This window comes from Furipterus horrens, unplaced genomic scaffold (genome assembly GCF_987537825.1).
Source record: "Furipterus horrens unplaced genomic scaffold, mFurHor1.1.pri manual_scaffold_8, whole genome shotgun sequence".
In the NCBI taxonomy this organism is placed as follows: Eukaryota; Metazoa; Chordata; class Mammalia; order Chiroptera; family Furipteridae; genus Furipterus; species Furipterus horrens.
In genome coordinates, this window is record NW_028327178.1 from 37,783,628 (window position 1) to 37,796,655 (window position 13,028).

At 34.7% G+C, this 13,028-nt stretch overlaps 1 protein-coding gene and 1 pseudogene across 10 annotated transcripts in view; one reads left to right on the forward strand and one right to left on the reverse strand.

Moving 5' to 3' along the window:
* Window positions 1-13,028, forward strand: part of OSBPL1A (oxysterol binding protein like 1A) — a 212,848-nt gene that overhangs the window by 157,548 nt on the left and 42,272 nt on the right. The window lies entirely within an intron of this gene.
* On the reverse strand, window positions 4,910-5,395 carry LOC150002746 (large ribosomal subunit protein uL23 pseudogene; annotated as a pseudogene).

The following is a 13,028-nucleotide window of genomic DNA, read 5'->3' on the forward strand; positions in this document are numbered from 1 at the left end:
AAACAGTTTTGGAGCTATCGCAACCAATAAGAGGGAGTGGCAACTTTGCAGGCAGGGTCTAGACTTCAGCAAAAAAGGGTTCAGATGCAAAAACCTTATCTAGAACTCACAAGCCAGTAGGCTGTGGGGTTACTTGGTGGTATGTTAGGACGAATAAAAAAGGCAGTATGAGTCTAGATTCATGTTAATTAGTTCTGCAAAACTAGGTTGTCTTGCCAAACTTATTGGCAATAATTAAGAAAAACTATTAGACATTTTCCCATAGAATTTGCCTCTTCCTGTCCTAGTTTAAAAAGCAGATAGACAAGGAGTTGCTCTTTCCAAAGCAGGAGCTGAGGCTCAGAGGGCCCACAGGCTCAGCTCATGATCCTGCCGTTGACCGCTAAGACACCTCTGTGGGCTTGGAGCTCTGGAAAGAACACAGAATCACTCCAGTTTTAGTATTCTGTACAAATGATGGTGAGATAACACTTTCACCTAACTCTAAGGACTCATTCTAATGTATTCTAGATCAATGATTGTTGTGGGAAAATGAGAAAAATTTTCTTCCATCTGTAAAACTATACTGGAGAGAACAAAATAACAAATAGCTAATGAATTTATGTTGTTTACCTAGAGAATGAAGAAAAATAAATAATATACTTTTAGACATATAATTCAATTTTTAAAACTTTGTTATGGAAATTATAAGCATACAACTGGAAAGAAGAATATAATGAGCCCGTCTTACCCATCATTCATCTTCAGCATTATCATGCACCCAACTTTGTTTCACCTACGGACCTTCTCCCTCTCCAACTCCCCTATAAAATTATAATGTATCAAATCTAAGGTATGTTTTTCATCTGTAATTACTTCAGTATGTATCTGTAAAACATTGGGACTCTTATTTTCTAAAACCACAGTATCATCATCACACCTAAAATAGAGTGTCGTAATTGTCATCACATATTTATTAGTATTTAAATTCCTCAAATTGTCTCATAAATGTCACTTAATAATTGGATCTAAAATGTCATTTAATAAAAAAATTAGAGGGTCTACATAGTACATTTGGTTTATGTCTATTTAATCTATTTTAATCTCTAGATTTCCTCCCCTCTTCCCCATTTTGTTCCCTGCCATTTGTTTGTGAAAGCAATCTGGTCATTTGTCCTGTCGAATAATTCATTCTGGATAATGTTTGTTGAATTCCTATCGTATCATGTACATGTAACATATTCTTTCACTACTGAATTTCTGTAAAGTGATAGCACTATGTATATTCAACCAGATTTAGGTTTGAATTGTTTGGGACAAAATACTTCTTAGGTACACATACCATCCTATTACATCCATTGAAGGCATATTCTCTCTGGTTCTTCTTCATTTTGTAATGTTGCGGTTGATTCCTGGGTCCAGTTATTATCAGTCTAACACATCCATGGTTCAAGTTGCCAACAACTTTGAACCTAATGATTTTAGCAGCCATTGTTGATCAGTGTCTACATCCTCACTTTATTAGGGGCTGCTGGTCACATTATGTTTCTGTCATTCCATACACTTTTGTTAGCTAGAATTCTTCTGTAAAGAAAACTTCCCATTACCTCTTTTCAGATTATGTTTGTTTCCTTACATTCTCTAAAGGTGATGTATGAACACATGGAGTGGATTGTTTATCTGTCATAGTTAACTTTTTTCCGTCTTCCGTCAGAGGGAGGCCCAGGCCTCTGTGTTGCCTTCAGTGTTCTTTAGGTAGGACCGTGGCTTTTTGTTGTTATTTTCTTTTTTTTAGGTATAATTTACATACAGTAATTGAGTTGTCTTTGATAGCTGCCTTGCTTTCTCATACAAAGAGGTGTTTCAGCCCTATCTGGTGTATTTCCTGCCCCACACTGAGAGTCAGCTTAGTTCTCTAAAGAACCGCATTTCATTTTAGTGGGAAATAATACTTGGATATAACAGTCTGAGTAGTGAGAATGTTCCATCCTACTGGGCTGGCCAAGTTTTCAGTTCTTTTCATTGGAGACAGATGGAACCCCCTCCCCACCTTTTCTAAAGGAAAAATGCTTCATGAGTTTGGCCCAATGTATTTGCAGTTTGAATTTTGGTTTATAGGGTCTTCCCCATTTGCTTTATTCTAATATATGTTCATATCACACACATATACTCACAAAAACATACAAATACTGTTATTAGCAATATGTTTGTTGAAAAGAGTTCTAGATTTCTTCTGAGTTCCTTTTACCCTTATATTCCATCTGGGACATAGAGTCAGTATTGTGTTTGAAGGCCAATTGCAATGGTTCCTTTCTGTGTAGTTAAACTATTAACTTGATACACAGATAGGTTCGTCTGTTTTATTTGCATTCAAGTCTTAGGAATTGCCTTTTGAATTAATACTTTATAGTTATGTAAAATACGTGATTTCAAAGACAAAAGTACAAAACAAGATATATTTTGAAAAATCTTACTTTCCATTCTTGTTTTGCCAAAACTGTTTACCTCCAGTCCCTAAAGATAAGCATTTTTTATAATTTTTAGTTATTTTGTTTTTAATATAAACAATACAGAAATATATTAATAGTCCATATTTTCTTATAAAAAGCATTGCAAAATTTTTGAGTTTTTTTCAATTAATATATGCTAATTCTAATTCTTCTGGTCTCATGTTTTTGATATTAATCAACCCTTAAAAAGTGTGTGTGTTTAGTGTAGAGATGATTCTCTTTAAATATTTTAGTTGTTATAATTCAGAAGTGTAGTAGGATCTATTTTGCAAATTTTTTAACTCACTTTTTAAGCTAGCCACTCTCCATTTTTTCCCCAATCGGCAACAATCATTATTACATATAATATTGTTTTTTGACACAAATAATAGAAAATGCATCTATACAGTTCTTAGCCTTTTAAAAATTACATATTTTGGACTATTTATTCAACAAATATACAACGTGGGGCAAAAGTAGGTTTACAGTTGTATGCATGGAAAACACGATAATTAATAATAATTATAAACTCTGTGTTTTGCATACTCACAACTGTAAACCTACTTTTTCCTCATCTGTAATTTGAGCCCCTGTTATGCCAGATTCTATTCAAGGTGCTTCTGAACACAGCCCATGTGGTTATGGAGTGTCCATTTCTGAAGTCAGAGACATTGAGCATCTGTTTGTGCATTTAAGATCTGTTTGTATTTCTTTTTCTGTGAATTGCTCAAAGTCTACGCCCATTTTTCTGTGGAAATTTTGCACTTATCAATTTTCAGTTGCTCTATAATATCATTAAGGAAACTAGCTTTTTGTATTTGATATAGGTGGGGAAAATATTTTTACAGATTTGTCCAAAGGAAAGATAATTCTTAGAATTTCTAATTCTTACCACATATTGAGAAATATAGTTACTAAAAAGCTTTAATAAACAACACTATTAAATAGAAAATCCTGTTTTTGTTTCTGGATTTTTGCACACCTTTGTATGTGCTTATTGAGAAAAAAATATAGTGGAGTTATTAAAAGCTACCTGGGTTTGAATCCCAGGTTTACCACTTTCCAGACCTTAAACAAGCTGTAATTTCTTTGAAACTCAATTTCTTCATCTGTAAACTAGGTATAAAAAAACCTTGTTGGCTTTTTATGATAATTAAGTGAGATAATCTATGCAAAGCACTTACAATGATTTTAGCTAATTAAATGTTAGGTGCTGTCATAAGTAGAAAATTGATAAAACCCTAAGCAAAAGTGAGTTATAGGAATTATTGTCTCTCTTTTAATTTATAAGAAAATGTCTTTGGATGTGTTTTATATTGTCTTCTCAGACTGAAATTTGGGCAAGAGTTAGCTGAAGTGGAAGTGTTGATTTTTGAATAACATTGTTTTTGTCTGGTAAATGTGAAATTTAATGTCTCCTCCTATGGTTGATTTTTCTTACAGTTAAATTTTAACATGGCTCTTTTTTTTTTCTTTTCTATTGAAAGTACAAAGGTGTGGCTGGCCTACACAAAGCCAGCTGTAAACTTACATTGTCAGCAGTGTAAACAAGAGGTGACTAGAGACTTGAAGCTCTGTTACTCATTCCTTGGTCCCTTGACAGCACTTTCCCCTTACAGAGGTCTCATTACTTCTCCCTTGGATCCCTAAGCTTTTTGAATCTCTTAGGTAAATACCAATTTCTATTTTAAGTTTGCTTTATATACACTTACAATCCTCAGAATGTCAAAAGAAAAAATTCAATACTTAATAAAATGTATGTTCTTGTTCGGCATCTTGCTTTATTTGAAGAGACACCCTCCACCCTCCACACAAACAGACACAGACACAGACACAGGTTTTTAGTGCCTCCGAAATACCTTTCAATGTAACTTGGTCTTTTAATGGTCTGCTTTATTCTGTTTACCCACTTCTTAATTACAATAATTCATAGATTGGGTATCTTGATTTCTGATGACTTATGGGATTTGTTCTTTACAAACGCATTGAAGTGTCCCTTTTCCATTGGAGCTGTGCCAATCTAAATTTCACCTAAAGGAGAAAATTATCTCAGGGAACACAGAGTTTCTTCGTATTGCTTGCTTTGCTTGTAAGGAGAAATTTACTCTTTTCAGAAAACATCATGTATAGTGGTAAGGATTTATGAGGTAAAAAATTAGGGAAGTGATTGTTTTTAAAAACATAGAGTTCCTTTAAATATTTGTTTGTCTTGTACCTTTAAAATCTTAAGAAAAAAATAGTTTATTTTTAAATAACTCACCAGAAACACATTCATTACATAAAATGTGACACATACCAATCATGGGATGTAACTTGCTGTTGAGTCAGGTTGATAGAGTACCATGTTGAGTCAGCATTTGAGACCTGAGTATCAACTTCCATTTTTTTTTTTTTTTTTTTTTTTTTTTTTTTTAGAATAAAATTTTTATATTTAGAATTAGCCAGCTGGACTCAGTTTAGATGATCCCAATTTTGTTGGTAACGTCCAAAGCATCATAGTCTGGAGCCAGTCGAACATATGCCTTCTTCTCTCCATCAGGCCTAATCAGGGTGTTGACCTTGGCCACATCAATGTCATAGAGCTTCTTCACAGCCTGTTTGATCTGGTGCTTGTTGGCCTTGACATCCACAATGAACACGAGTGTATTGTTGTCTTCTATCTTCTTCATGGCTGACTCAGTAGTCAGGGGGAACTTGATGATAGCATAGTGGTCAAGCTTGTTTCTCCTCGGAGCACTCTTGCGAGGATATTTAGGCTGCCTTCGGAGCCGCAGTGTCTTAGGCCTCCGGAAGGTAGGTGACGTGCGGATCTTCTTTTTTTTGTGGCTGTGGACGCCTTTTAGCACTGCTTTCTTTGCCTTCAAAGCCTTTGCCTTGGCTTCGGCTTTGGAAGGGGCAGGAGCTTCCTTCTTCACTTTGGGCGCCATCTTCGTGGAAAGGGTCCATTTTTCTTTAGTAAGTATTCTCAATGCCAGTTCATTGTTAATGTGGCAGTGACTCATTAATTACATATCCTGGTTCTTAGCCAGGAAGCATTGTCACTGTCTCTGACAAGTCTAGAAAACATAAGTGACTATAACTAAGACTGTGTGCTGTTATGCTGGGTGGTGAGACATTGATCTGAGCAGATATTGTGATTTGTGGTAAAGCAAGGTAGGGCCAGCTTTTGGGACAGGTAAGAAACGGAGCATAATGCCGTACCAGTGCTCAAGTACATTAGTGTGTTTTCTGGAATATTAAGAGAGCCCTGTTGGAGCCATTAACAGTTTTCAGCAAAACCAGTTTCTGTGGGTGAACTAAGTAGATAGTTTATAACATAGATTCTTCACAATATTGTTTTACTTTTGTGACATTGGTGTTTTAAGTTTTTTAATACCTTAAATCTATTACCAAGAATGTCTCTTAGGTGAAGGTGTACCACGATTGTAAGATGACTGAGAACCATCAGCTTAATGTGCTTTCTCTTCTGGGTTTGGTTTCAGCACTATGACTTAATATAGCTATAAACCTTTGGTCAGCATTTAACCTGTTCATGCTTCAGCTGCTTCATCTCTAACATGGGCAGTGCCCCCACAAAAACACAATCTAACAGCAAGACGGCTAGAACCTAGGTCTGTCTGGTTCCTAAAGCTGTTGTCTTCTGACTATACTTGTCAACTTCAGATCCAGAGCCATTTACAATTTGTGCATAGTATAATGGCTACAACTTTCATTTGGATTTTAAATTGGTGTATATAAAGTACTTTAAAAAACTTCGTAGCTTTTGATTCTCCAAATACCTGAGCTACAGGTAAGGCAAATATTATTATATACTCAATTTTACAGATGAAGAAACTGAAGTGCAGAAAGTTTGACTTCCCCAAGATCACTTAGCCAGTAAGTGATAGAACCTGCGTTCAAACCAGGTTTTCTGACACTAGAGCCTCTATTTTTTTCTTAAAATTTATAATCTTTATAGACGTTTAGAGTAACAAAGATTGTGGAAAGGAGGGGAAGGGACTAGTCAAGGAACGTGTATGAGTGACCCATGGGCATGGACAACGGGGTAGGGATTGACTGTGGGAGTGGGGGTGGGAGGAGGCTGGATGGAGGAGAGTGAAGGAGGAAAAATTGGGACAACTGTAATAGAACAATAAAATATTTAATAAAAACAACGATTTACATACCTAGACAGAAAGTTTCTTATTCTGAAATCTAAGACAGTTTGTCCCAGCCTTTAATTAATGCAGTTATTTTTTAGTTTTATGAGAAAACTTATAGAGAATTAACAACATAGTCCCAGAGCTTTTGTTAGGCAGTCATCTGCTGTTGGCTCAATGCTGGGCACTGTTAAGAAATTCATGGGGACATGGAACTTGTTCTCTGGGCCTTTATAAATTTTTACTTTTATTGACCTGAGCATAAAAAAATAAATAAATGAATACTTTATAAGTTCTGCTAGTTTTAAACAGATCTGGAATTTTTTTTTTAAGTTCAATTTACACAATTCTAAAAATACAATTTTCTCTTCCTATACTCTCCATTATCCACCAACTCTCTACCAAAGCAGAATACTCTATAAAGGATGCAGAAATAATTAAAGGTGTAAATTTTTAATGGAAATTTTTTCTCTTATTAGTGAAAACCAAGCTTTGTGTCTAGTTTCCTTCAGGGTATGAGTGATATAAACTATTTTATCAGAAAGAACAAGAATAATATCTCAGAAGACCAGGTACACTACTTGGATCTGATTGTATTCTAGGGGCATTCTATAATCTTTCTTAGCAGAAGCAGTCTTTCTAGGAAAGTGGAAGAATGCTGTTCTTTGCAGTGCAGATATTTCACTATGCTCAGCAGGCAATCAGAAAGGAAACAGAGGGAAACTAACATATACATTAGATAACAGCCCTGGAGGTATCATGTGTCACAGAGCAGGAAGGAACCAGAAATTCAGCTCTTCTTAGAAATTCTATCCCTCTGATGGTAAGCAGTGAAAAACAGCTCAGATCATTTAAAAAGGAAGTGAAATCAGGCAGTTTAACTGGCTAAAACAGATCACAAACAGTTATATTCATTCTGAAAAAGTAGGTGTGGCTTAAAAGTCTCAGAAGTTCAGAGCCACAGAAACAGAGTGAAAGACGCAGAGTATTTGCAGAAGGACACTGCTCTTATTCAGTCCATAGCTGCTTCTATTTGTGTCTTCTCGTATTGTTAACTCTTTGTTGCATAGTTCCCAGACTCTTGATTCAGGGATCTGAAGCCCTTGTCTATGGTGTTCCAGGAAACATACAGCCTGTTGAGCACACTTTTGCTCCAGAGTTACCAGCAAGACTCACATCTCCTCTACTGTCTTGGCAATACCTTGCATTGCCCCGCTGCCAGATGCCTCATCCAGCTGAGCACATTCAAGTTACCAGATGGTATATTTCTTAGTAGAGTCCAAAAAATCTCTATTATAGTTAGGAAAGCCTTTTCCCTTCTCACCCTCCAACAAAGTTATTAGCAATAAAACAATCTCAGATCACTGCTGGAATGTGGGGAGGCATTAGTGGAACATCTGAGCTCACCATCTTGATGCCTCTCTGCTCCTTAGCTGTCCACTCTGCAAGAGGCTTCGGTAAGCCTCCGTGTGAGACAGGGAGGAAAATAGCTGTGTTCTGTCATTAAGCCCTTACTGTCAACTGCTCTCCTCACTTCATTTCACTTACTTCACTTCTGTTCCAGCACCATTTGCGTGAAATTTCAGTGATTCTTCCAGAGAGAAGAGTAAGCAAATAATATGCACCTTGTCCCAAGGTTAAGATCTGTCCTTCTTGTGTCCTGCCTTTCTCCTGTGTTGAACACCGTGAAATAGGCCTGAAGTGAGGAGATCCAGCTGCCCAAGGGACAATTTCTTTACAAACTGAAGGATTGGTCCATAGGTGTGCTCTCCTCAGTCCGTTTAGGCTTGGAAATGTGACAGCTCTGTAGGCTTTCCTGTTACTCTAGTAGTAGTGATAAACTAACAGGAGTAGGAAGTTAATTTACTATGTTACTGAAGGAGAACAATGAATGGTAAATTTTAGGAAGTCAGTATGAAGATGAATTTCAAATTTTGAATATACAATTTTAATTTATTAAAATCAAAACAAGTATGATCACCTATGTAGAGCCAGATTTATTAAGTGGTAATCAGACTTTTTATAATTTCAAAGAGATTTCAAAAATGTAAAATGATGCCACCCTTCCTAAGTTATTTTTGTTTTGGAAAATAGTTATTATTTCATAAAAATCTTATTTATTAACACTGGTTTTACTGTGATTAATAAGTAAAACAATTTTTAAAGTTTTTTTCTAATAAAGTTAATAGTGATAGATATAACCCACAGTAGAAGAAAAGCAACTCTTTGAGATCCTAATAATTTTTAAGAATTAAATTGATCTTAACATCAAAAAGTTTGAGAAATGCTGATCTCTGCTGACAGTTGATAACATAGTTTTTTTCTTTGTCGAAGTAAAATTTTTATACAGTGAAATTCATAGATTTTAAATATGTAAGTTGATGAGTCTTGACAAATGTGCTTACCCATGTAACTACCACCACAATCAAGATGTAGAACCTTTCCATTTCTCCAGAAAGTTCCCTCTAACTGCATTCCAGTCTATCCCCACCCCCTGAGAAAGACACTGTTCTGGCTACTGTCACTGTAGATCAGTCACGTCTGTTCCTGAACAACATTATAGATGGAATCATGCAGTGTGTACTCTCTTTGAGTCTGACTTGAATCACTCAACATGACGTTTTTGAGATTCATTCTTATTGTGTATATCAACATTCATTGCTTTTTTATTGCAGAGTGGTATGACATTATGTGAATATGCCACATTTTCTCTGTACCCCTCCCTATTGATGGACATTTGGGTTGATTCTCTTCTTTTTACTGATGCTTTTATGTCCTTTGTGACATAGTAGAATTTTTGGGTCCTAGAGAGCTTGATAAGATATTACTATGCTGTTTTCCAAAGTCATTGTATCATTTCTCAGTAATATATGAGAATTTCAGATGTTCCATATCCTAATCAACATTTGGTGTTTTATGGGTATGACATGGTATCTCATTGTGGTTTTAACCTATATTTCCTAAATGATTATAAGTACTTGTTCAAGTGTTCACTAGCCATTGTTGAATCTTCCTTTATGAAGTGTCTGAGAGTTTTGCACATTTAAAATTGGGCTGTATGTATTATTGATTTGTAGGCATTCTTTGTATATTCTAGATATAATCTTTTATCAAATACATATATCATGTATATTTTTTCTTAGTTTGGATCTTGCTTTTCTGTTTCATTAATAATGAAAAGATGTCTTAAATATCTTCTTTGAACAGAATTTTTTAATTTTGGTGAAGTCCACTTTATAATTTTTCTCATTTATGTTAGGGTGTTACTGTGTCCTAAAAAATCTTTGCCTACCCCAAGTTTTTAACCATTACCTTTGTCTCTCTCTACTATCACTGATGATGTGTTAACTTCATCAGGATATTTTGATCACAGTGACATGACATTTTAATATCTCAGAGCAAGGAAATAGCCTTTTTTGGTTGTCGCTATGGAAAAGTTAGTTGACATTATAAATGAATTGTAATTCATTATAAAGTTAGTTGACATTATAAATAAATTCCTAATTAATAGAAACCAACTGGCATAGTTTATCTCAGCAACATTTACTGCGTACTTACTGTGTTCCAGTTGCAGGTTCAATAAAGTTTAGAATCTATGAGTATACAAATTTAAGTAAATCGGGAACAACAGCCTTGTATGTTCTTAAGAAATTAATGGAGGGTGAATAGGGCTGTTGCATTCTCCTTGGTTCTTTGTCCTAACCAGGAGGAAGAAGGGATAGAGAGGAGTGGTCAGTTTCCCAAAACAGAACTTGATACTTTTCACATGACTTAAAAATATGTTTACCCATCAGTGGTAAGATTACTAGGCTTCTCTGCACATCACTTCCTTTTCAACCTTTTTTTAAAGAGTAGATTTACAAACTGTATTCCTGATGAACTATGTAAAGATTGTTTCAAGTAAGATTATGCATAATTTGTGAGAATGAAATAAGACTTATTACTACAATAAGTGAGTATAATTTTATAGTTATTTCTAATGGCTTCCTAACCAGGAAGAGTAGTTCAATTTTGGTGTTTATTTAACATCAATAGTGCAATCAAAATTAAAGATGATTAGATTCAAATATAAACTATGTTCATTAGGATTATGTTTAAACTGGGGCTTGTGGAAGAAAAGATTTGGTGGAGACGGGAAGAAGAATTCTTTCTGATAGTTGAGAAGAGAGGTGCTAAGTATCTAATAACTGCAAATATATGCACATAAGTACAAAACATTAAGTACGCATGTACACATTATAAAGTTCAATATTATAGTTATAGGTGTATTGAAGTCTGCCTCTATGAAATTATTTGCTTATATTTTTAGTTGATTTTGTAAAATCTTGAATAAGAGGATAAAATTAGGTTGTTTTCTGATTTTTTTTTTGAAATATACAAATGAATATCTTGCTACTTAAAATTATGGTTTCTTCGGAATATTTAATAACGAACAAATGTTTAAGTATGAAGTGCAAGTGAAAATGGATATTGAAGAATTTGGTTTTGAAAATATTTTCTTAAGTGACTTACAGAAAATTTGATTCTTTGTGTTCTTCATGTCATATTTGCTACTTATCCATATTTCCCATTTTTTCACTCGTTTTCTTTCTTTGGCTTATTTTAACTCAAAGAGACATTAAGTAAAACCATATATTTTAAAACATTGAGTACCTGCTAAATGTGAAGTATTTTGCACTGGGGGAGGGGGGGTGCAGAGGAGAATAGACATAATCCCTAACCTTGAGGGGAATTACTGCCTAGTGAGTGGCAGTTGTGTACAATAACAGAAGGGTAAAGACAGGCAAAATAAAGAATTGTGAAATTACTGGCCCACATCATTGTTTTAAATCTGAGCATTGGAGTTGCTTTTAAAATCCCATTGCTGACAGACAGCATCTTTTAGTTGGAGATCATTCTAGTAGGTGCCTGAATGGAGGAGCCATTCAGAATGTATTTGTTGAAAAGAAGTACCTTCGAGTCAGTTTTAATACTATTTAATAATGTTAGTGGAATGCTTAAAGCACAATAATATTAAATTTGGGATTTATTACTATTCTCTGTCATCATTTCAATTAAATGAAAAATGTTATTTGGACAGAATTGTTAATAGCACTTTCACCCAGGTCATATGACATTAAAAGAAAGAATAATAAGAACTACTAAATGACAAGAAAGAAAGGGACTTTACCAAGTTGGAGCCCCTACCAAATTGCTTCATGTGTCTTAACCACAATCTGTTTGAAGAATCTTTGTTTAAGATTCCTGGTCTCCTAACCAGAGGTGCTGGGGCCAGGTCTGAAGTTGGAAAAAGAACGTCAGGCTTTGCTGGTATCTGATTGCAAGTGAGACCACAGGCTTAACTGTTCGTCATCCTGTGTAAAGCCTTACCAGGTGAAGTAGCACAAGTATCGAAACATTTTATTGTCTGCTTTTCTGTAGGGAGATAGAAGTAATTCTTACCGATTTCTCTGCAAACCTTTATATAGGTATGAGTATATTGTTCAATAAATGGCTATTTTTTCTGGATCATCTTTTGAAAATATAATTAGTAATTATTCCTGTAGAAAGTAATATGACTTTTAAATCTTTAACAACTCAGAAAAATGAGATGTATTTTCCCTAAAATAATTAATAACATTATCAATATCCACTTTATGTTGAGAGTTTCTGCCTGTCAGGCACTGAGCTGAATGTTCTTATCTCACTGACTAAGTCATTTGTACTATTGGATTGGCCAAAAAGTTTGTTTGGTTTTTTTCTGTAAGATGGCTCTAGTAGTGCCCAGGTGTCTAACTTCATTTGAAACAGTTTTGTTAGATTGTATTGTGACAGCTGTCATATCAGCATGCATTTAAAGAAAACTTATCAAAATTGGTGAATTTTTGTGTAGCCATTTTAATATTGAAGATGGAAGAAAATAAGCAACATTTTCAGCATATTAATGCTTCATTATTTCAAGAAAGGTAAAAACACGGCTGATACGCAAAAAAGGATCTGTGTAGTGCATGGAGAAGGTGCTGTGACTGATTGAAACTTTTGTGAAGTTTTGTGCTGGAGATTTCTCACTGGACAATGCTCCCATGGTAAGGTAGAACAGTTGAAGTTGATAGCGTCAAATTGAGAAATTAATTGAGAACAATGAACATTATACCATGCAGGAGATAGCTGACATACTCAAAATATCCAAATCAATAGTTACTGGTGAAAATAAAAAATGTGTATTTTATTTTACAGAAAAACTAAATGGACCTTTTGGCCAACCTAGTAAAAATCTATATTTTTATATTTTACCACGTAATGTACACATATATGTAAAGGTGTGTGTGTGTGTTATCGGAACAAAATTTTCATTTACAAGACCTGTCTTTACTAGATGTATTTTATTTCATTTTTTAAAATGCTGGTTATATGAACCATTAAGTTGAGTTTGCAGACCACC